Source organism: Parasteatoda tepidariorum, chromosome 2 (genome assembly GCF_982258835.1).
Source record: "Parasteatoda tepidariorum strain Cologne lab strain chromosome 2, Ptep-v5.0, whole genome shotgun sequence".
NCBI lineage: Eukaryota > Metazoa > Arthropoda > Arachnida > Araneae > Theridiidae > Parasteatoda > Parasteatoda tepidariorum.
The window spans coordinates 49,775,794-49,798,488 of NC_141756.1; the positions used below are offsets into that span (position 1 = coordinate 49,775,794).

The 22,695-nt window shown below is 29.3% G+C and overlaps 1 protein-coding gene and 1 long non-coding RNA gene across 5 annotated transcripts in view; one reads left to right on the forward strand and one right to left on the reverse strand.

Moving 5' to 3' along the window:
• The first annotated feature begins 3,592 nt into the window (after positions 1 to 3,592).
• The window catches only part of LOC107441893 (paired box protein Pax-6), a 94,250-nt gene continuing 75,147 nt past the window's right edge, over positions 3,593 to 22,695 (forward strand). For 2 of the 4 annotated variants that reach the window (XM_043042666.3, XM_071177514.2), the window contains exon 1: positions 3,633 to 3,881. The gene's annotated coding sequence lies outside the window, so the exon portion shown is untranslated. Of the gene's footprint in view, positions 3,882 to 22,695 lie in introns of all 4 variants that reach the window. The other 2 variants (XM_043042665.3, XM_043042667.3) reach the window with 2 other exon arrangements.
• LOC147815757 (uncharacterized) lies at positions 11,655 to 16,213 on the reverse strand. The gene is made up of 2 exons (XR_015431372.1): positions 15,871 to 16,213; positions 11,655 to 13,454 (listed from the first exon to the last, which is right to left on the reverse strand). It is a non-coding gene; the product is annotated as an uncharacterized LOC147815757 (long non-coding RNA).

Sequence of the window (22,695 nt, forward strand, 5' to 3'; positions counted from 1 at the left end):
CTATGGATGCATGAGATAGTCAAAAATAGCTCTGCTGTGGTGTCTTAAATTATTGAGAAACCAATTAATTATATACAGTGTAAAAGTAATCACTCGTTTTAAACATTGTAGCCCTTCCAATAATGTTAATTATTTATTTATTTTACTAAATTTATTTGTCCAAAATATTGCAACTTCCAATCACCTTTTTTTTCTTTCTATTTTTTAAAGAATAGATAAAAATAACTCAATTCTAAATAAATATTTGTCAAGTTATAATATTTTTCTTTGGAGAGCAAAATGAGCGTGAGAAAATCAAAATCTTGATCTGAAAGGATCACACTCACCTCCGGGTACAAGCTTGGTGAAAATGCTGTGACAGATAATCTTCGCAGTATACCTGATGAAAGTGTTTTCAAAAGATTTTTTTTTTATTTAAGAAAAAATATCACCAAGTAAAAGCAGCTTCTTCTATCTTTCAACAAACTGCGGTGTCGTTTATGGACTTATCCTTACCTTTTCAACAACATCTGCAAAAGCAAGAAATCCCATTGAAATAAATGATCTTAACAGAGATTAAAAGCAGAAAGGGTTAAGTGAGAAACGAATCGGGAACAATGAATTAAGATGATATAATCTACTTAAAAGATATTCTTAACTCTTGAAGGATTTACTAAGAAAAGTACTTAAAGCTGTGAAAGCGAGCATTACTTAAATCAATGCACACGTTTAGAATAACTGATTCGAACTCACTGAATATTTCAGTCTTTCATTCAAGTTTCAATTATCTGTTTTGCGATAGTTTCTTTTAATACACAAATTCTTCTTTCCATAGCGGTTTGTACAAAAAATTCAAATTATTTGATAAATTAATAAATAATTAATTTTTTTAATAAAACCTGACAGGAAAGTATACCTACAGTTTGCCGAGGTAAAGAACTCCCCTGGGCATTCGTCTGAAGCAGTGGCGGTGACTATGGTTACGACGTTTAACTATTTAAGACAAGTTTTGACTAGGGTTGGCAACAGAAAGGGGATCAAGGGAGAAAGAAGTCCCCCCCCCCTCTAAAATACGCTATTTCTTACTTCCCTAGCAGCAGACGGCTGCGAGGGGAGTTCTTTCTATAGACAAACTATGTAACGGTAAGCACACTGTAAAAAAAAAAAAAAAAAAAAATGAACTTAAATTTCAAGAAACTTTCTTCGGTTTTTTGATGGAACCTGATGCATGCTCCGAGCAAAAATTTCGTCAAAGTACCGAAATAACTATCGTCACTTGAGGAAACAAATTTCGCAAAAATCAAAGAAATATTTTGTCATTCTATTTATTTATTTACTTATTTTCACTTTCAAAAAAAATCCTCTTAGAACTTAATGTATCTAGATTTCCTAATAAGCACTTTATGGTGGTCACCATGTAAGCAGTTCAATGTGACCCAAACAACACAAGAAGGCAGATAGAACAGAAAGATAATTTATACACATGGCCAAAACGGAATTCAAACTGGGGAATCTCCTTGTACGAAGCCAACACCTTGACCACCATGCATGCCAGTGGTCGGCTTGTTTCGTTACTTTATTTTCGATCGTATACAATGTCTGAACGTCTTAACTCCTTCGTCATTCTAGCTAGCAATCTACCGCAATGCACTGCGATGAGGTACCTAGTTGAGGAAACATTTTCGTCATATATTTGAGACTTCGGGTTTTGTCTGAAATCACGTGATTTCATGACAAAATGATTCTTAAAATTAACGAAATAGAGCTCAAGGATTGCTGAATCGTCACAGTGAGAGTTTTATTTTTGAGAATGCAGAAGGTTTGGTTTAAAAGTATTAGTTAAGAGTGATTAAATCAAAGCGGAAAATCATTAAAACTAACCAAAACTGTTTGGCGATAGTTATCTGGTGTAGTAGAATAACACAGGGTGTTTATCCTTATTCTATATATTTAGAATTCATGACAAAATGAAATAAAAAAGCTTACACAATATTAAGCAAAAATTAACATTTGAGAGAGGATAAAACAAAAAATATAAACAAAGTCTGGTGAATTATTATTGCGGAAGAAGGTATTAAAAACCTCAAAACCAGTTTGATTGCTTGATGAAATTTGAAGGTTTTTTTAATAGTCGCTTTTTACCCCTTCTCAGTTTAACATTACGTGATTTAACTTAACATAGTTTATTGTTTTTTATCACGCTTGCCATGTTAATGATATGTGAGGTTTTGATAAAGTTTCTCTCGCTCTCTCTCTATCCCTTCATCTCTCTTTCTCTCTAATTTTAATTTGTTACCTTCATTGACAATAACTTTTTACTTCTTCTTGACAGGGATTCTAAAAATATACCGTAAGAATAGTGATTACATTAAGAAGAATATTTGTCTTTTCCATCCCCCTTACTAAATTGACAATGATTATCACCAATGACGATTAGTGTACCAAACTTTTACGTTAATACTGACTCACAATATTATAAAGTAAAATGCTATTGTAACAACTAAACTTTTTTCCGGGAAAGTATTCTATTATTTTTATAATTAAACTTTAGCTTATAAAATAAAATTTTGTTCGACATTTACAATTATTGACCTTAATAATGGTACTTAGCTTTTGATAACGTTTTTCTTTTTTCCTATTTGAAATATTCATCAATATTTGTCAGTTGCAGGTTGGGGAGGGGGGGATTTTTCAATAGTTTTACTTTCGAAAGAATTCTATCTATAGAGTTGTGAAAAAGCGGAGTTTGTTGCAAATGCAGTACGATGAGCCGCCATGGTTCAGGGGATAGAGAGTTCGCCTTTCAATCAGGCGAACCGGGTTCGTATCTCAGTCGATACGAATTCCGCTTCCGGCTTGCACCGACCTCAGTGCTGACGTGAAATATCCTCAGTGGCAGACGGAACACGGGTTAGAGTCTCCTTGCCGTCAGGATAACCGTGGGAGGTTCTCGTTGTCTTCCTCTCCACGTAACACAAATGTGGGTTAGCTCCATCAAAAAGTCCTTAAGCTGTTCAACAACAATGAAAGAAAAAAAACTGACTTGGCCCCCCGTATTTTTCCAAACGTTGTATATGTTCGAGAGCAGTTATTAATTATTAAATATCCATATTTATAGGGAAATTTTAAAAAAAAACACTATGCACAACAAGAAGTTCTAAAGCATAAGAAGTCTCAAATCTATTCCTCATACACAATTACATTAATGTTTTTTTAACATAATACAAGAAAAAAACTAAGAAAAAAAATTTTGAAGCAAGATGGAACAGAAAAAAAAATCGTAGAAAAAAAAGAGTGACAAAACGATTTAGAATAACTTCAATACCCGTTAAGCCGGGGTCATAACGGCGCACGTGCTCTACCTTTGAAATCGACATCAAAATTAACTAACTGTCATGAAGGGCGGGGGATAAGGGCAAAAAGTATTGTATATTTATCCCCATTCTTTGTTATTACTTCCCTAACTGCAGTACCATTCAACTCTAATAGATGGCGGTATTCGTTCACTTCTACAGTAGGTGGTTGGAAAAGGCGTGGTTTTAACAGGCGTGGCTTGTACCGCGATTGGACGCGGCAACTAATCAGATTGTGCACTCATTCGGAACATCTGATTGCACACGCACTGGCGTGACGTCACGGTCACCTGGCAGCTTATTGGCCGTGCAGTCAGACGAGCGGCCGGCGTCGTTTTCGTTGCCACGCTTTCATGGAAACGGCACAGAGAGTTTTACTAGCTGTTGGATGGTTCTCTGTGTCAGCCGTAAGTTCTGTGGTTTTGTTGTGCTCTAGTGAATCTTCTGCTTTTCCTGTCATAGATTTCAGGGTTCAGGCAAAGTGACAGTTAGAACTGGACTTCCGCTCACTTGACATTAACGCCGCGGCATCATCGGCTTACGTTGGTGGTAAGTGGACCGTTTTCGTCCTTTATTTTATTTATTTACTTCTACTTTGACTTTTTTTTTCCATCAAGTGTTTTTCCCCCATTTAAGAATTTTCAGCTACACTGCACCACGTGTTTAGCCTGTTGATTGTATTGATTGATTAATAGTTGTATGGATCCAGTTTCTCTTTCTGCAATATAATAGATATCAATACAATTTTTATTAAAAAAAGGATGAAGAATTCTCAAATTATAAAATTATGCTTTTTCACAAGATCAGATTTCCTGCTATAAATCAGATTTTTTGTACGAATCATGGGTCGTGTTTTTGATATTTTTCAAAGTTATTCTATTGTCTTATAATTCTCCAGGTAATTTTTTCAATTAAATGTTTATAGACATTTAGAGTACATTAGTAAAAAATTTTTTAGAAATTTTGTCATCATTATTGTAATATCCTGCTCTCGTCTTTCAATGAATATTTTAAACTAGTCCCCGCTATTTTTAATAGGTATGAAAGTGTTACCCCAAATTTTGGGCAAGAGAGGACACTAAGAAAAATCCAGAAATTTTTCTGAATATATGGTGCAACTACGGTGCAAGCAGTTTTCAATAAAGTTTCTACATATTTCGGAAACCTCTTTCTGTAATATTCAAGAACATTTCGCAATGCTAATAAATATTTTGAATCACTTCTTGCACTTTCGGATTTTTTTTTTAATATTCAGAAACGTTTCTTAATATTTCGGATACCTCTTGTGAGGTTAGGTTACCAACAATGTCAACCACCATCTAACAAAAGGTACTCAAGACGTAATCGAGTTAACATGTCTTATATATTAGTGAATTGGAATTTAATAGTTATAGTGGTAGCAACGCTCCACTCTGAATCGTTGTCAATGCGATTCAGTTTCCAACTTTCGAAAATAATGGATATGTTTCTCAATTGATCGGAAAGATGATATTAAATTAAGTTTCATGAGATTTTTAGAAACATTTTCTTGAGTCAAAATTAGTTTCTGAAATTTTTTACAATGTACCCTCCTAGATTATCCTTTTATAATCATTATTTAAGCGAAGAGATTACTACTCGAGTGACGAATTATTATCGGGATTGATCGAAACGAAATGTTAAAATTTTTCATAAGCCAGGTTATTTGTGTAAATAGTCTCTTTCGAAAAATGGACGTATTGCCATCTCCCTAAAAAAAAAGAAGTATTGTGTCAATATTTTAAGACATATTCTCAAATTATTAAAAGGAACCTTTTAAGAACGTTTTTGGGGAAAAACATCACGGTTTACAGGCAATAAGATGTTTCCGCTTATTTTACTATTTGTTCATGTTTTCCGCGGAAACTTATAAACAATATCTGATCTGGAAACAGTAATAAAGAACAGCTTGACGTAAAGTTATCAACTTTTTTTAAAGTGTGGTTTAGCGCTATAACCCTTCACATATAGTCTATTGTTTTATTAAGCGTTTTATCAGAATTAGACAATAATTCCGTTTCCTTAAAGTTTCAATCTTCCATTCAATTTTACAATGGTTTTAAGAACAAATATTAAGGAGTTTACACATAGTGATTTTATAAACAAATATATTGGTTTGTAAAACCACTGTATATTGTTTTGATAATAAATTAATAATAAAAAAATATATATATATATATATGCCATCTTGTATTGCATGTTAACCGATCATCCTGTGTAATAAATGAATTATGCTATTATCTGTACCTTATTTATAAATTTTTTTAATTATCAAAATATGCTCTTCTTTATTTAAGAAAAAGACAATGGGTTTTGGAGTTTAATGTTTTTAAGCATATTTGTAACTAATTGCATTTCTAGTTCAAAAATATTTTTAAGAAAAATGTACCAAATTGTTTTTTGTATATAAACTATATAATTCAATAGTTAGCATTTTTTCGAGGTGTATATGTAAGTCTTACCCATATAGGAACTATTAATTTTTAAATACTCTTTTAGAAATCTTTATTTCTCCTTGGGTATTAAAGAGTGAGATAAATGCTTACTAAAAAAATGCACCTTTTTATCTATGTTAAAAATCAGTATAAACCCTGCTTCTATGTGAGAAATTTTTCTGAGTGAAGTTTTAGCGATCATAAGTATAATCGGTAATACGTTTCTACGCTAATGTTTGTGGTAAAAGCTTAAGCTGAATATCGTTAATTTTTCTTAATTGTTCCCTTTAATGGATTAAAAAAAAATGCTTTTTTAGGTAATGTCAAAACGAAAACCAAATGATGAATCTTTACAGTATCTACCTTTATTATTTATGCATTACCTTCTAGATGCAAAGTTTATTTTCTTAAGTCAAAATTTTAGTATTATTTTCGTTATAAATCATTTACGTTCATTGCATACATCAATTATATACATTTTGTTGAGAAGTGGGCTTAACATCTTTTAACCAACCACAAATGTTACTCAGAACAAGAAGTAGATGCATAGAGATTAATGCTTAAATCTAGTGGATCTTTTATTTATTTTCTTTCTATAAATCTAATCCAAGAATGTTTAGATGTTACGTTAAATATCCTTTAGATTGTTAATAATTAGTTCTAATCATGAATTTGTTTCTCAGGCTGAGACCAAAAAATATATTTTTGTTTCAATTAAAGTTCTTTTTCTCGGTGTCACGGCTAAATAATACTTCAATAATTATTTCTAACCAAAAAATAAAAAAATTCACAATGAAGCAGAGCAAGCGTCTTAACTTCATTAATAAGGATTAGGAAAAAAAATCTAATTGAACAAATTCTAGTCATTTTTTAAGAATATTTTCAAAAAACCCTTTTTTTTCTTCGCATCTTTAAAGTCTTTTTTGTATCTTTTTTTTAAACAATTAAAGTAATGTTTTCGTTGATAATTGAGAATTCTTAAAAATGTAAGATTGATTTAAATGAAAGTTCGGGAGGATAGTCCAGATTAAGATGCTTAATTAATACTTGAGTGTGTTTCTGACCGTAAAAATAGAATAAAAAGAAAAGAAACGAACCAACATGCAAACAGTTACATAAACTTAACTCAACTTGTTTTTTTAAGGGAATATAAAACGTCCGCGATGAATTAATTCTGGTTAAATTTATAAAATTTCCTACAAAATCTTCTATTTCTAAACAATTTTAGACGGTTAAAAAAATATGTTAAAATAATGTTTATTAATAATTGGAAATTTGAATAAAAGTTCATTATAATTTCCAGATTATTTAGAGTTTCGTTTTAAGATTTCTGGTGCAATTTTCATGCTTTAAGTTTTTTTTTGTAGTTTGTTTTTTTTTAAATAAAAAATTTTGACTTTTTTGGGTGAAATGATTACAATGTATAATCAAACGTTTAATCGTATCAAATCAAATATTTTATAGTATTCAATAGATGATATTTAAAGAATAAAATTTGGCTGATACTAGAAAAAAAATAAAACATAAATAACTGCTAGCCAAAGTTTGATTAGTATATAAAATACTGCATTCAAAATTAAGATAATTGATTTTAAAGAATCCATTTTTTTCCGAGAAGATCTCTATTGTTCTTTCCTATGAGATGATATGCTTTTCTAAGGAATATAAAGAGGGGCTAATAAAACTAAATCGATTTAAATTTCAAATTTTAACCATAGTTAACTGGATTAGTTAAGCAAGTTTAAAAGTCAAATTTCTTACCTCTGACTCTAGAATGCACAAATGAATTATAATACGCTATTTTTACAAAAATTAATTTCTTGTTAAAAAATTTTCAAGTTTGTGTGATTTAAACTATTTAATTAATTTATATCTTTCTTTAAATGCAAATAAAATAAAATTAAAAAAACTTCAGTAATTTAAATACCAAGGATAAATACTTTTTACGCAAGATTTTGCCCGATGCATTAATTGCATATTTGTAATCTATGATAAAATTTGGTAAGTGTAGTAAAATTAACTTAAGACATAAAAACCATTTATTCTGTTAAATCTACTTTTCAGTTTTGTATTTTTTTCCTAAATTTGCTATAATAAGAACTATAATTTCGAAAATCAGAACTTCCAATAAATACTTACTATATGAACGGAAAAATTACTGCATGAACGGTTTAAATACCGTGTATTTTTTCTTTATTATTATTTTCTATTTTTTACGAGAAATGTCATTACCATACTATATGGTATTTTACCACAATTTCTTCCCCCGTGTGTAATACAATCGAGAAAATTGATAGCAATACTATATCTATTATAATAATTACGTTTTATCCTATTTTTTGTTGCCAAAAATAAAAGTCTGCGTAGGAATTTGTCTTCTTTATATTTTCACACAAAATATATCTGATGGGGAAACAAGACAGCCTTCATTCCATTTTTATCATTTGAATTAATATATCGGGAATAAATCATATGTTAAGGTTAAAAGATACTATGATAATTGAATAATAAAAGATTTAAAATTTAAGAAGTAAAATAGAAAATTATAAAATAATAATTGATAATTGGTATTAATGATACATCTATGGTATTTGAATTTCATTTTAATTCTTACAGTTAAGACGAAAGTTGCTGTAAAATTGTGCTATGTTATTAGTAATTATTTTCTTTACAATTTTATACAAAGCAGAATCTGAAAGGGATAATTTATCATTGTTATTTATAGAATTGATGTGTTTGGAATACAATTAAAATTATGGTTTAATTTTATTTAGAGGAACTTTGCTTTGTAATGAACAAAAAAGAAAATATTTTAATCAGGTAAAAATATTTCGATCATAAAGAACATCAAACTTTTTATTGTAATAATACAAAAAGCTTAAATTACTTTTAATTCCTACAACTGGAAACAATACATTCGTGTAGTTTTCTTTATTTCTTCTTTTCTTAGCTCCAAATGTGGCGCCATCTCTTTAAAGATAATATCATAACCTGAAAAATTAAAGAGACTCATAATGTCAATGTCTTGTGAAATGTGTTGAAACGACGAGATGCTTTTTACAAAACACCTTTTTTTTTGTGAAAGACCTTTTTTTTCTTCTAAGAGTACTCTGATAATCTATGCAGCCGCTCAGAAAGTGTTGTTAAAAAATGAAAATTCAAGTAATTAGCTCAACTTTTATCCTCACAAAATATAAGAACCTAACATGGAATTTACGATGTTATACGTAATGTAGGCACAAGTACTATATTGTATACGCAACGTACACTGTATACGCCACGCACTGTAGACACAAGTACTATATACAGTTTGTAACTTCACTTTAAATACATTCATTAATTTAATTTTGAACTGAATTTCACTTATGAAATAGGATATTATCTGATATGTAATATATAACTGTTTTTCATATATATAACAGTTTTTTGCAGCCTTCATTCGGCAACTTGTTAATTTGAACATTTCATTTTTTTTTTTTTTCGTGCTGCAAGTTTTTTTTTCTTTTTTTTTCAGTGATTTAATCTATTTAACTGCAATTTTTACTATTTTGTAACAAAATATACACTCATTATTCATTTCTATCACATAGATATATTTTTATGACTTAAAATAATTACTGTGACAAATATTGGGTAGTTGCAGTATCATTAACTTATAGCCTTGCGGCTTTGTTTTTTATGAAATCACGTTTTCTTTAAAATGCTTGTTGTTTGTCCCCCTGAATACAAAATAAATTAATAAAGTAATTATTTAAAGATTTTTAGAATTTTTATTTATTATTACCCATTCAGTTAAACATCTCCGTCTGAATCCTTTTTTAAACCGTTTCTATCTCTTGGGAATCAATTGCAAATGTTTTTTTCCCTTCTTCTTTAAAACTTAATAGGAAGAAACGGATTATTTTAAAATTAATTAGATATTTTGCAAAATTAAACATTTATAAAAACAAAAATCTAGTACTTAATTACGTTTTGAAATCTGGTTGTTTAGAATACCTTTTTAAGTTCTCTTTTTTAATTATTAATAAATTAGTTATGAAATAAATGTTTTCGCGGCATAACTTATTTATTTGAATTACCTATGCAGATCTATGATCACCTATGATTTCTATGCTCAGGCTCCATATGAAGTGAAGTTTTCATTTAAATTTCTAAATATATGAAATCGAGCCATGGTAGCTCAGGATATAGAGCATTCCTCTGAGTTGAACCGGGTTCGAATCCCAGAGATGGTTGGTCCATGTGACTTCTGCACTCGGCTCGCACCGACTACAGTGATGACTTAAAATATCCCCAGTGGTAGATGGGTCTTGGGTTAGAGTTCTCTTGCATTCACGCTAAGCGATGGGGGTTTTCGTTGCCTTCCTCTCCATGTAACGCAAATGCTGATTAGTTCCATCAAAAAGACCTCCACGGAGGCAAATTTCTCCCAATACTTGTTCCAAGAGTTCTCTTGTCATCTGAAATAGGTTCAAAATTACAAGGCTACAGAGTTGAGCTATGGTACTCACAAACCTAAAGTTGGGTTCGAGTGTTCAACGAAGGTTATAAAACAAAATATATCAAATCTAATGCTCTCTTCACATTTTCAAATAGGCAGTTCAACTTAAACCTGCATGTTTTGCAGTATTTGATTTCTTGCAATTTCAATCTGAAAAAAAAAATTCTATAAACGTAATTGATTAATTAGTGAATATTCCTCATTAAATAAAGTTTTAAAATTATTCGTCTCACTTAATTGGATATCAGATAATCGAACAATCCCGCTTATTTACACGAATAGAATTTAATTACACCAAATTATTTTACGTAAAGTCAATGTTAAATTTTCTCGTTTAAGTGATTATTTACAGTTGCTAGCCCTCACTTAATTATATAAAGAAGAGAAGAAAGAAAATTATTTTTATGAAATGTGTCATACGCTGCAATGGAATTTTCGTTTTTTAAATAAAAAGATGAAAATGAAATACTAGGGCAATTCGAGTAGTTAACGAATTATTCAAACTTGTTAGTAGTTATACACTCTAAAAACTGTACCGCTGATTTCAGAGGCACATTTGGATCGTTTGTGCCTCTGAATTTTAAGGGCACAACGTGCCTTTAAAAATGAAAGGCACAATGTACCTCTGATTTCAGAGGCACATTTGGATCGCTTGTGCCTCTGAATTTTAAGGGCACAACGTGCCTTTAAAAATGAAAGGCACAATGTACCTCTGATTTCAGAGGCACATTTGGATCGTTTGTGCCTCTGAATTTTAAGGGCACAACGTACCTTTAAAAATGAAAGGCACAATGTACCTCTGATTTCAGAGGCAAAATCAGATGTACCTCTTAGCTTGAAAGGTACATTGTACCTTAGATTTTGCTTTTATGAACCACTCATTGAAATAAGCATTTAGTGGAACCAAAACCTGTTATTTACCAGATTTGAACACACTTTTTTTTTTTACCCATTCGTAATTTGCTTGCACTTCATATAAAAAGGGGTTTACACTATTACCAAGATATTAATTATAATAATTCTTAATGAAAAATATTTCCCAATTCTTTGAATATTGGCCACTTGAGGTGATCATCTCAAGGGATTCCATCTAATGCTTTTTCATAGGCAATTATAAAATATGTAAATTTATACAATTTCTTTAATTATGTAGCGTTTAATGATACTTCAACAATTACAATGATGTTTTTCTAATCAGATATAGGTATAAAAAATATTTATTTCTGTTAAACCAAGTCAATATAATTCATGGATTTTTTTTCCAAAAAGTATCCTCAAAATGGAAATTTCTTATAAATTTAGATATTTTTTAAATATTTAGAGATTCAATAAAATAGCTTTATAAGAATCAAAATTAAACACTAAATATCATGAAATCTAATATCTTTTATTTTCACACATAAAGAACAATATTACATAATTTAGTAACAGTTGCACACAAATATGGAAAAATATAGAACAATATTTTAAAATTATAGATGTAGATTTTGAACAATTTGTATGTTTTATAACATCAAATATGTTTAATCAAATGACTTTACAAGTGTAAAATCAAAGATTTCTTTCTATTGAAATGAATTATTTTTTAAAAGCCTGATTTTGGCGAAGCATATTAACCCATTAGGCGCCATCATTCCCATTTTGGGAATATTAGCTTTCAATTTTTTTAGAACTAACTGTACTTAATATTACTTAATTGACAATTTTATTTGAGCTCTGAATATATGAAAAGAATTTTGCAATTTTTTTTGAAAGCTTGTTTCAGAATTTTTATTTTTTATAGTATTTTAAAAATCGTGAAATTCCGCATTTTTATCCCCAATCATTAAACATGCATTTGTTTTATAAATATTATTAAAATAAAAATTATTTTAACTTAAACTTGATTACAACAATCTAATGTACTAAATAAAACTAGCCCATAGAGAAAATGTACAATTGCTAGTTTACAATTGAAGAAAAAAGACCTTGTTCCCTTTTGAGGGAAAGTATTGGCGAAAGCTGTTTTCAAACGAAAAACAAGATGCAGATTATTTTAGCAGAAAAAATACTTTTTCATGACAATAATATATGCACTAATTTAATAACGCAGAACATAGCGTCGATTCAGGTTTATCTTTATATTACTACACTAATCTAATACGTTGCCAAAAATAAACCTCAATCTATGTTTATTTCCTCCCCTCAAACACGATAAAACATCTGCATTTTTCAATCTCTCCCCCATTCATTGCACGTTTACTCCTCCCCAACAGCAAAATGACTCTAAATTTCTATTTGCATTTTTATAAAATAATTAATTTATAATAAATTTGTATTATGTTTAAAAGTTTCCTACAGAAAAAATCTATCATAAAAAATTTCTAACATTTTCCTTTGGCTAAGAATTTTAAAATCTGGCAAATAATTTGAAATACTTAGTATAGGCTATGTATATATATATAGTAATATGATAATTAAAGGTCAATAAAGAAAAAGTGCAGGTAAAAAAAGAAAACACAACACCGGAAGCAAAATTATAATGGTAAACACACTTAATACAATGAGTAATTTAACCAGTGAGAATAGCCAAAACCAAATTTACAAAAATTATAATAATTTAAAATAAAACAAAATTAAAAAAATTAGCACTATAATGAGAAAATAAAATATCATAGTAAAAGGTGATAACATATAGATAAATTTGCTTTACAGAGTGGAACAACTGTAAGTCAATTTTACTTGGAAATGGTAAGATTCGTTTAATGCAGACCCTTATAAAAAAAGTCCACATGTTTCGCAGAGAACTTTTATTAAAACATTTTCCAAATTTTGAAAAAAATCAAATGACACACATTTTTCTTTCTTTTAGTTTTCACTAGTTATTAATACAGAATCACAATAATTCAGAGAAATAGCAACGGACATTTAAAGGTTGTATCCGGAAGAAAAAATGCTCAACACTTTGCCGGGGGAGGTACATGGGCAAAGCATTTGCAGAGGAGGCCTGATCAAATCCTTCCCACAGCATCCACATTATTTATAGTTTAGCATTGACCACAGTGCTGATGTAAAATACCCTCCGAGGTAGTTGGATCATGGGTTTGAGTCCCCTGGACGCCAGACTAACTGTAGCAGGCTTAGTGGTTTTCCTCTCCATGTCAGTGTTTTGTCATGCATTCATCTCGGCTAGAACATTTAAAACAGGACTTATCAATGTAAGAGTATTTTATTTGAATAAGTTGTTAAAAGTTTCTATCACAATGTACACAAATACATTCATGAAGATTTTATTACATTAAGAATAGGTTTAGCTAAAATAATTTTTATATATAATATTATTGAACTAATTTAACACGGTGAATGCCATAGGGGTCACCGGTGACTGGTGCCTAGATTATTCGAAACACATAACTCGAATAAATTTTTAATGCTCTAATTTTTTTTATATTATTATTACTAAAATGGTTTGAAGAAATAATTGTAATATATACTGAAAAAATCATTTTGGCCAGACGGACAAGCCATGTAAAATTAGTGTGGCATTCAACATGTTAAAGAAAAAAAAAGTGTAAATCTATCTAAGCTTAAATACATAAGAAAGTGCAAGGATTGTTCTTAACACAAAACAAAATTGGAGTCAACAAAGAAAATTCAAATGTAAATCGAAAAGTAATTATTTATTATTTATAAAAATATTTAATAATTAAAAACATTTTTTTGCATTTACTGGAACACAGTCGAGACAAAAAGTAACAGCAAAAAAAACTATTAATCATTTAGTTATACTAATAATATAAATTTAGATTACACAAACATTAAATTGTCTTTCAGAGAGCAAAAAAAAAAAAAAAAAAAAACTTTCACTGTATCAAGTTTATACACATATCAATCCTTACAATCAATATATTTTCTTTCTTAATATTGTTATCAAAATTGCTTCGCTTCATATTTTTTTTACTACAGTTCAGGAAAAGCATTAGTTATAGATTAATAAAAGTTTTTTGATAATGTTATTCTAAGTAACACAGGTAAGGTAGCAATAACAATAAAAAAAAATAAAAGTTTCTTAAAAATTATTATCACTGATGCTGAATTAGAAAGTTTTACTAGGTAGCTTTTCGTAGCAAGAAAACATGGAGTATAAAGTGTTGAGCATTGAATATGAAGTACCAAATATTTTTTAAATAAAGTATTCAGTATATATCGATAAAGCATTAAGAATTTATCTTGGAAAATGCCAGTGACACAACAGCGATTCTGCATATCTAATCCATTTGTGATCCAATGAATGTTATGCAAATAATTTTTTTATTTTTTATATATAGTTATTGATATCAAAATTATGTAAATTAAACTGCTCTAGTTAGCAATACTTTAATATTTTTCAAAAAGTTCAAGCTGTTAAGTACTTGGCATTATATTATTTTAAACAAAGAGCAAGGTACTCATCACCGCCCATCACTCAACCATGACCAAAAATCCTATTTCTAGGGCTTTACTTTTTAACGGCCATGGTTAAAATGCCATGTAATTTTGATACTGGTCAGATAAAGTGGACTCCGCTTGAGCTAGCTCGTTTGAATCTTCTGCACGATAACCAATGAGAGAACTTTCAGTTGTGGCGGAATTTATATGCAAAGTATACACGCCAGTTGTTTTATACATTGCCAGGATCTAACTCATCACCCTAGTTCTCTAATAAGCAGTGTGAAAGATAATTTAACCAGCTGTGCCACAAGAGCACCCTGGAGCAAGCTATTAATCCTTTTTAAAAATCAAATAAATTAAATTTCAATTTGAAATGTTACAATTTTTAAAAGGAGTTTCACAGTCGTAAATAATTATATATCCCATGTTATCTATTTTGAGTCATAAATTCAAAACTAAAATTTGAAATTTTACACTGAAAGCTGTGATGTTAGAATAAAACATTTTTAAACATTACTTTTTCAAAAAAAATAATAACTAATTAAAAATTTATAAATCATTAGAAGATTGCCTTTTTCTCCCATGCTTACACCTTATTTAAAATATAAATAAAGCATAATCTTATTTTTTTCTTCAGGTTTATATCAACTGTAAGTTTAGTAACAGTTTGAAATAATTATAATTAGATATCAATGTCAATTGTTTTCTAAAATAGCTAATAATTGAAAGTATACTTTTCATAATTATAATAAAAATTCGAAAACATTCTTCGTTGTTTTTTAAATTATTCAATCATTCTGTGAGAGAATTTCTGTGATAGCTCTCGAATGTAAACTAAGATAAACAAAAAAGCAAATTGGTATTTCAAATAAAAATGATTTCTTATTCATAGCTATCGCCACATTGAAAACCTCATACAAAATTATAATCAAACACTACAGAACAAATATAGGGCACTTTAAAAACATTCCTTTTAATATTATAATGATAAAACATAAATAATACAACTACAACAGAAATGTAAACATAACTAGGGTTAGCTCTCTCGCTTAAACATTTTTATAAGATTTGTAGCATTAATAATTCAGTAATAAAAATTGAAATGTATTAATAAAAAAGATGCCGTCGTTACTTAGGAATAAATATAAAAATAAGATATAAGTATTAAACTTACCAAATTCAAGCATTTTTATAACATCGATAGAACACATTTGTAGACAAACTTCTTCCATCGGTAGCGTGGATGGGAAGGGACAGAAAACGTATTTCGTCATAAAATTTTTCACTGATGTGCGCATGCGCTTGTTCTCCGTTACATGATCGTACCGAAGAAAAAGAAATGAAAGGCACAAAAGTCTTTTCGTACCGCGCATTGACTGGCGTTTGCTTTGGTGCCTTCAATTTCTCGTGGTGCCTCTCATTTTTAAAGGCACATTAGTTATGTGCCTCTTACGCGAGAAAATACACGGTACATTTAGCTTGTGCCTCTGAAATCAGAGGTACAGTTTTTAGAGTGTATAGTTATCGAGAGTTTTCCCTCCCACCTCTTAGGCAGAATAGAAAAAGTTAATTTAACGTGTATCAAAACAATCTTTAATTACTGATTATTTCGGAATGAAATAAATAGCATTATAATATTTATAATATACTTTTCATTAGCATTTTATTATTTTTATACAACTTTAAATGCCATTTATGTTTAATGATACTAACAGTAGCAGCTCTAATTATATTTGTTTATTATTGAAATGACTTTGTATTCTCAAAACCAGTATACTATGTATTCACATACCATTTCAAAGTAATATTTCGTGAAAACATGGCATTTAATATTGACTATTGCGGGTTAATGACAATCGAATAACCCGCATATTTGAATTAAGTTGATTAGAGCCAATGGTACTCCTTTCAGCAGGGTTGACTGGTTCATAGGTACATATGTTTATGCCAGATAAAGGTTGCAAACCTAATTATACTGGCTCAACCTATGGGCGATTAATGGAAATAATTTGTATCATAAAAAGAAACGTTGTTCACGAATATTTTAGTGGGATAGTTAGATCATATTTTCAAAAGTGTTTCACGTAGTCTCAAATTTAGATTCAATCAATATTTATTAATTTAAAGCGGTATTGAAAAAAGTGTTTTTATGTTGTTTCTGTATACTTCTAATCCTAATTAATAAAGCTTCTGTTAATCCTAATTTCAAGAATTTGTGATTGCTGGAAACACTTTTAAGATAGTAATTAGAATATTTAATTGTACAAAACTTTAAAATTATGATGGAACAAGCATCAATTAATTTGCATGCTTTGAGACTGTTTTCTGCTTTATGTTTTTTAAGTTTTATGTTGTTTATTTATTTATTTTTCTTAATATCAGCATTAGCAAATAGTATATAAGAAAAAGAAATAATTGGAGGCTGTATCAAAAATTCACATTCGAATTTGAAAAACACTTTTACATAATGACCTAGTAAAAAGAATATTATTATTATTATTTAAAAAATTTGTTTACAGATTGTCTCTGGGTATTTTCTTCCACTAAGCTCTGCAATTATGATACGCATTTGTCGTTGTTGCCTATTTTCTATATTGTACTTTATATTGTACTCTCTGTATTGTACTATATTGTACTGTAAATTTTTCGCTTCAGTATTAAAATAAAATCACGCATTTAGTTAATATACCCCAGAGTTTACTCGAAGGAACACAAATAATATAGTGTATAATTTTGATAATTAACTAACAGAAAGCTGAATCTTGCGCTAAATTAATTCGCCCCTTTTCTTTTAAGCACTCTAAATGATAAAGAATAACTCTTATTTTCAGAAGTGGATGGTAGAAAGTATTTATCAGAATTTAAAAGAAAAGAATATACATATAAAACGCAACTTATATTGTTTTGGTTGGTGACTATATAACGTATTTAGCACTGATATTTAAAGTTCTTGATCAAAGATAAAAATGAGTTTCAATGTAAAATTGTGACAAAGTTACTTTTTTCGCATCATTAGTATTTTTTTTTTAAATTATATGTAACGTATTTTTTTTTATTTTAGAGCAATTAGCAAGTGGAAATTGAGTAACGTCTTTTTGTGATGATATATTTGAATAAAATTATTCTTCGTTGATATTATAGAGAATTATGCATTGATAAATAAAACAATACATACCACAATTGCATTATATGCTCCTTATATAAATTTCTTATGTCAAAGTAATAAACAAATTCATTTACTATATCAATTAATCATATAAAAATTGCTTTTAGTATCATTGCTTATGAAAGATCAATTATGCTTGCAGTAGAATTTTTTAAATACCGCCTGGTGTTTAATGCTAATATAAAGACAAATAGATTTTAAATCTTAATCCATTGTTTTCTCATAGCCCCTAAATATTCGAACTTTAATAAAACAACAAAATATGCCAACGACGAAATTCCACATTCTAAACCTTCTGAAATTCTTCTTCCAAATTCACAGATCTTGATGCATTTTATAGATTTGCATTATCCATATCAAATCTGTGATGCATCTAATCAATAATCTGTATTTGAGTTATTAAATTTATATGTATATAATAAATAAGAAAAATTTATCAATATTTGTAATTTTAAAGGAAGTTAAATATCAAACGAGTCACAATTTTATATCTTATACTGAGGGGGAAAAAAGCATGGCCAATGCTACAATACTATGGCAAAAAATTTTCGTGTTTTTGGCTCTGTGGCAGCACAAAAATCCCAGTCATTATTGCCAATGCGCTTTTTTAATGACTTTGGTAAAATCAGCAATAAAATATGATTTTGTGATAAAGTTTGGTAAATTTGGTAATTTTATCATGATACTTTAAAGCATGACGTAAAAACTATTTATTCGGTAAAATTTAGTATTCAGTTTTTTATATTTTACTGAATGTGTTGTAATAAAAACTATAATACATAAACCGGAATTTTCTATAAACCATTACCATATGAGAGAAAAAACTACCACTTGAATAGTTTATATACAGTATAATTTGGTTTCTATTATCATAGTAATAGGATTTTTTCCCCCACCAGAAATGTCATGAGTATGGTAATTTTATCAAGAATTTTTTTACGAGGACATTTTTAGGTGTTAATATGAAATGTAATTCATGTTGTTTGCTGTTTTAACAATCCTACTTTAATAGGATCAATATCTAATAATAATAAGCAATATCTTATTATAAAATGAGCTATATTTTATGATAAAGTAATGGATTGATAGCAGTATCAACTGAATGAAAAACTTATCAAAATTTAAGTATAATTTGTCGCCAGTCCTTGAGAACTGGAAATGAGAACAATTATTAGCATCTATGTAGCAAGCATTTTTGTTTTTATTTACGTTTCCGCTGCTGAAAGATGCAATTACAAAACCATCCACTTAAGCGTGAAATTCTTCTTTTAATCTCAATCGCTGTCTGATAAATAAATTTCTAAAAGCAAAATAACTTAGCAGAAATAGAATAAAGTTCCACACTTCAACGTCAAATGATTCATTTTCTTCACCAGACATAAAATGTAAAATATATTTCTTACAATGGATTAATAAATTAATTGATTAATAGAAATTTCTGTAAACAGGATGAGATTTTTTAAAATATTAAAGGCAAAACGCAATTCAATAAAGCTGAAAAAGAAAGCCATTACTAACATCAGGGTGACAATGCAAGTACTTTTGCCTTCATTTGCGTTCTCACAGCTGAATGATGCAATTACGGAAACTGCAATGCAATTATGCAATTACGATTGATGCATTTACAAATGATACAATTACGAATGATGTGTAATATCTATTTCTTATAATGGTTCAATAAATTAATTTATTAATAGTTTCTGTGAACATGATGAGATTTGTCAAAACATTGAATGAAAATTTTAATTCAATTCTTGAAAGCTGAAAATAAAAGCAATTACTAACATCAGGGTGACAATGTTAGTACTTTTGTTTTCCTTTGCGTTTTCACTGCTGAATGATGCAATTACGAATAATGTGTAATATCTATTTCTTATAAATGAATTAATAAATTAATTCGTTGACAGCAGCTTCTGTAAACATGATGGGATTTGTCAAAACATTGAATCTAAAATGCAATTCAATTCTTGAAAGCTGAAAATGAAAGCAATTACTAACATCAGGGCGACAATGCGAGCACTTTTGTTTTCCTTTACGTTTTCACTGCTGAATGATGCAATTACGAATACCGCCCTTTCAGGCGTAAAATCCTTGTTTTAATCTCATTCGCTGCCGAATAAATAAATTCCTAAAAGCAATGGAACTCAACAGAAATGGATTAAACCCCCGCCCTTCAATGTCTCCCCTGAACCGTTTTTCGCCTTCAACACCACTAACATGATCATGTTGTATCATCCAACTCCCTAGGGAGGGTTTCCCTTTGGCGAAAATCATTAGCTTGATACAATAATGGACCCCTGTGCCCATTCTATTCAAATGAAGGGGTGGGAACTCGTGCAGCCATCTCGAACCTCAATTGTCACCCAATTACAACTCAATTCAAGTTGTCGTCGGGAGAACCCCCTCTGACTCGATCCCGGTCTTCCTCTTTTTCCCGTTTTTATTTTAGTTTTAAAATGTTCTGGGGGAGGAGAGGAGGGTGTTTGATCCTTCGTCCCCTCCTATAGGATCGCCTTTGCGAAATATTCATGGCAGATGTCGTTTTCATGGAGTCCATATCAGCTGTCCGGTCTGCGCTTAGATACGTCAAGAATGATATTTTATGCCCTCCGTTTACTTTTCAATGTTTGTTGAAAAGATATCATTGTCGAATGCTGTTTCTTTTTTCAGAATCGTCATCGAATTGATATAAGAGTAATTTTTTATAATCTTTTTTGGAAGCTGTTTTGATTTTTTGTCAAACAGGCAAGCTCTATTGTTATTTTATTTTTTAGATAAGAGGAAGCAATTTTTAACTATTGCTTTTATTTTAATTTTATAAAAGCAAATCTTATACCGTAAAAGAACTTTTAATAATTTTGCCCGACTGAGGCAAATAGAGTGACGTCCATGTTAGCTGTCCGGTCTGTGTTTAGATACTTGAAGAATGATTTTTTTTATGGCCCCCGTCTACTTTTCAAAGTTTGTTGAATAAGATTCTTTCTTTCTCTCTCTCTCTCTCTCTTTTTTTCTTTTAATTATTATCGAATTGACATAAGAGTAATTTTTGATACATCTTTTGCGAAAGTTGCTTGATTTTTTGTCATAAAGGCGAAAAAGATCCATTGTTATTATATTATACATTATTTTTATTATATTTTAGATACGGGAAGACTGATTTTTTATGGCAATCCTTCACTTTTTAATATTTGTTGAAAAGATATCGTTGTCGAAAGTGGTTTGATTTTATGAATTGTTATCAAATTGATGTAATTTTTGAAAAAAAAATTATTTGACACTTCGATAATTTTGTCTGGAAAGTAAAAGAGATCGAATGCTATTACTCTTATTTTTAGATACGGAGGGAGAAATATTTAATTTCATAAATTCAAATTTTATTTTAGGATAGAAATTTTATTATTTAGTTAGGCAAAAAACACCATTTTTATGACTTCTATATAAGCTATCCGATCTGGGCTTAAATACATCAAGAAGGATTTTTCATGTCCGCTGTTGAAAAGACACCATTATCGAATGATGTTTCGTTTTATGAATCGTATATGAATTTATATCCAAGTAATTTTTGACGTATCTTTTTTGAAAGTTGTTTTGATTTTCTTCCCGGAAGGCGAAAAAAATATACAGTTATTTCTTTATTCTTTTTTTTTTTTTTTAAATACAGAGAAAAAATTTTTAGTTTCCTAAAATGAAATTTAATTATTTGACTGAAACAAAATTTGCTTTGACTGAAACAGTAAACGCTACAATCTTAGAAAAATCGATTTTAATGCAACGCTTAACCATAATATCTGCCTCTTGAACAACACCATCATGCACCTTTTCCTGCAGAAAGGTGCTAAATTGTTCCAGTTTTCCATTTAAAGTTGAATCTTATTATTGAGTAATCATTTATCCGTGAAATCCATTTTTATCCTAAAATATTATACCGTAATTTTTACAATAATATTTATTTAATTAGAGTGATTCAGTAATTATTACAGTGAAAATTATGGTACGTCAGATTTTTTGTTTCGTAATATTCGATAAAAATAGATTTTACATTACCGTTTCGGTGAAAATGGATTTTATGGCAAGTACTAGTTCCTTGGGTACCGGTACTTTGCACCGTAATTTGATCCAGTATTTTGTGCAATGTGGCGCACCTTGGAACTTTGCTACGGTTCAATAATTTTAAACAATATTATGATTCACTACTGTCCAAAATTTCTAATAGTGTAGCTTTTTATAACTTATTTTTTACTGTTTTTTATTATTAATTATTATTATTTTTACATTGTATTAGCTGTTTCAAAAAGCAAAAATACAGCACGCATATATTTGTGTTCAATAGATAAAAATAATTTTATTTTTATAAGTGGCTTGATAAAATAGACAAATAAGACCCACCGCTAAGTTGCCTTTTTGAACGCCCTTGAACCAGTTATACTGTGGACAAGTCTTGTAAAATGATAGCTTGACAACATTAAGATTTAACCTCGGCCCGATATCATTTTCAACCAGTTTTTAACTCCACGGATACTTTTTTTAAACATGTTGGTAGGATTAAAAGTTCTTTATAAGTTCTTTTATTTCGCTTCTTAGTGAAAACCTATGGCTTCTTTCGGAAGAAAACCTGATTATTCCCCTAAAATCTATTAAAAAAAATATCGTTAAGTTGGAATGCAAATTATTTTTAACAATGGATATCACATGTGAGCATTTTTTAAGTTAAGTGCCTTTAGAATTTTGTTAGATTTGTCTAAAATGGAATCTAGAACTAGTTTATTATTATTATTATTATTATTATAGTCAATTTATGCACATCACCTATCAGGAATAATAGTTATCAGAAAC